The sequence below is a fragment of the Cebus imitator genome, unplaced genomic scaffold (assembly GCF_001604975.1).
Source record: "Cebus imitator isolate Cc_AM_T3 unplaced genomic scaffold, Cebus_imitator-1.0 Scaffold536, whole genome shotgun sequence".
NCBI classification, from domain to species: Eukaryota; Metazoa; Chordata; class Mammalia; order Primates; family Cebidae; genus Cebus; species Cebus imitator.
Genome location: NW_016107851.1, coordinates 644,364 through 647,141, shown reverse-complemented (window position 1 = coordinate 647,141; position 2,778 = coordinate 644,364). Strand labels below are relative to the sequence as shown.

Genomic DNA, 2,778 nt, shown 5'->3' with positions numbered 1-2,778 from the left:
TAGTAGAGACGGGGTTTCACCATGTTGACCAGGATGGTCTCGATCTCTTGACCTCGTGATCCACCCGCCTCGGCCTCCCAAAGTGCTGGGATTACAGGCTTGAGCCACCGCGCCCGGCCTGAAATCAATAATCTTAAGAGTGATAACCTTGGCTATTGAATTAAAGACACGATGTTCTTGGAGAAAATTAATCAAGAAGGGCACTGGGTGACCATTTCTCAAGAGATTCTTTAGCAAAGGACAAATATAGGTAAAGCATAGAACAAGCCAGAATAAATGAACTAAATAAGAACCCATTTTGGGGGGACTAACATTAACTTCAAAGTTATTTGCAGTCTATGTCCCTTTGCCCCGACCCAGCCAGTATGTCAGGCTCATGTGGGCACAGCGTTCTGCAGCACGATGGCCTCTGTTCTCTATACATTCATGTGATATGAATGTGTAAGGATCTTGTCTTGACCTGTCCAAGGCAGTGACTGTTGTCGCTTTTTTACATATATGACTGGGAGGGTTGTATGCCCAGCGAGGCCCTGGCAGCTGTCACTCTGGCCGACTACAGATGTCTGCAAGCCTCCTCACTTCTGATGAGTGCCACACCTCGGGCAGCGCACGCCTTGCGTTCGTCAGGAAGTGGGCTCGGCTGTGTGTCCCAGAGACCCCACATAACAATGGCTTAGGCAAGGTAGAAGTCTATTTCCATTTCATGTACTCATGTCAAAGATGTGCTGGCAGGACAGGTCTGGTCTGTGGAGTCATCTGAGGCCAGAGGTTTTCTATCCCCAAACTGTTGCCCTCCTTCAAGGAGTCGCACATGGTTCACCACATCATGCACACCCCCACACGGGAAGCAGGAAAGGGCACCCCCTTACCCTTTAAAGCGGGTCATTGCACATAATTACACGCCTCACTTTTGCTCATTCCCATGGCCCATAGTCTAGTTCCATGGTCATATCCAGGCTGCAAGGGAGGCTGGGGAGTGCAGTCTATCCTGGGCAGCTAGCAGCCCAGCTAAAACTTCTATTACTATGGACGAAGGCAAGAGGGCTGTGGGAGATAATTAGCAACTCCATGAAAGCACTGACAAGGATCAGAGTTGAGACCCAGTCACCTTCCCAAGCAATGGTCCACGCACAGTTGGAACCAGGAGAGTATTTCTTGCATGCCTGCATTGATTCATTCAACAAATATTACACTGAAAATAAGGTACTGAATAAGGCACTGAAAATAAGGAAGTGGAAAAAAGCAGTCACTATCTTCCTAAAGCTCTAACCCAGGTTGATACCTACCAAGTGATCACTAGCCTAGGTGTGGTGCACAGAATAAGTGGGGACTAGGGAGGACAGTAACTCAGGTAAGAGAAGAGAGAGGGAGGAGGTGATTGCAGGGAAAGATGGGAGACAGAGAGGATCCTGGCTCTAGTGCCTTCTGGAAAAAGACCAGACCCAGAAATTAAAAGTTGAGAGTGTAACTGTGGTTAAACTAATGAAACTGAGGGTCCGACCCATAGCTTTGTGAGAGGCACATAGGTACTTTTTTATTTTTAAAATAACACTAATAGAATTTCTTCTATATTCCTTGTGCAAATCATCAATGTTCTACATTGAAGAAGAGGCTAAACTGGGGGTATAAACTTTCTAAATTTTCTTATCAAAAATAATGCCAGGCTGGGTGGTTGCCATATCTCTAATCCCAGCTATTTGGGAGGCTGAGGCAGTAGGACCACTTTAGCCTAGAAGCTTGAGTCGAGCCTGTGCAACATCACAGGACTGTGTCTCTATAAACAAACAAACAAACAAATAAATAAGTAAGAAATAGTGCCGCAACTTACTTTGCTGTGCGTTTGGGAGAACACATATTAGGTTAATCAAAATCATTTGTTGGAAGGTTGTCTACTTGCTATATAAACAAGCTGGATAGAATCTACCTACATCAAGTATGCAAAGCTAGTGAAATAATTACAGAAGAATAGCTGTTTGCCTTTAGCCTGGCTCCTTCTTCTCCAGAGAGCAAAATGGAGTTTATCCTAACTTGACACTTTTATAATCTTACGATCATTTTATTCCTGGAATCATTGTACCCCACATTTTGAAAAGCTAAAAATGAAAACTACAGAACCCTCAACAAAGTTCAATTGATGGAATTTAGATTTGACTGCTTCCAATCTGAGTTTACATATTGCTCCTGGACTTTGTCTCCAAGAAAATGCAACTCGATTTCCTGAAATGGGGCGGATTTGTGACTTCACAGGGAAACATCTGCATTTCCTTTTCCAAAAATACTCCCATTTGCATTGAACTGCACCGTGTGACATTTCCCCCAGATGGCAGTACAGTCCTGTGGATGACAGTCCTGCTGGTTTTCAAAATCTCTAGAAATATTTGTATAGGCACTGTAAAAAAAGCATTTTTATAAATGAAATGCTCCCATAACCATGCCCATTCTAAAGCAATTGTCTTCATTTACATATATTCACTTTGAGTTTTTGTAAATATTCATAGTCATAAGTACATTTATAATGTGCATGGCATTTTAGTCTATTATAAAAATTCAGCGTGACATACATAATTATGTATTTCTGCATGACCGTCATAATTATTTCAGCAGTTACATACTATTACACATACTAAACCTTTCCCCTACTGTTACATATTATGTAGTGTGCACTTTTTCACTGTTATAGATAATGCTGCAGGTAAAGTCACACAATTGGCACACAGTTTTGGAATATTAAGAATTTTAGGGCCGGGCGTGGTGGCTCACGCCTGTAATCCAAGCACT

The 2,778-nt window shown here is 42.9% G+C and overlaps 2 protein-coding genes across 9 annotated transcripts in view; both read left to right on the top strand.

Annotated features, from left to right (window-relative positions):
• SPATA13 (spermatogenesis associated 13) overlaps nucleotides 1-2,778 on the top strand; it is a 335,263-nt gene that overhangs the window by 321,959 nt on the left and 10,526 nt on the right. The window lies entirely within an intron of this gene.
• LOC108293385 (complement C1q and tumor necrosis factor-related protein 9A) overlaps nucleotides 1-2,778 on the top strand; it is a 16,591-nt gene that overhangs the window by 3,287 nt on the left and 10,526 nt on the right. The window lies entirely within an intron of this gene.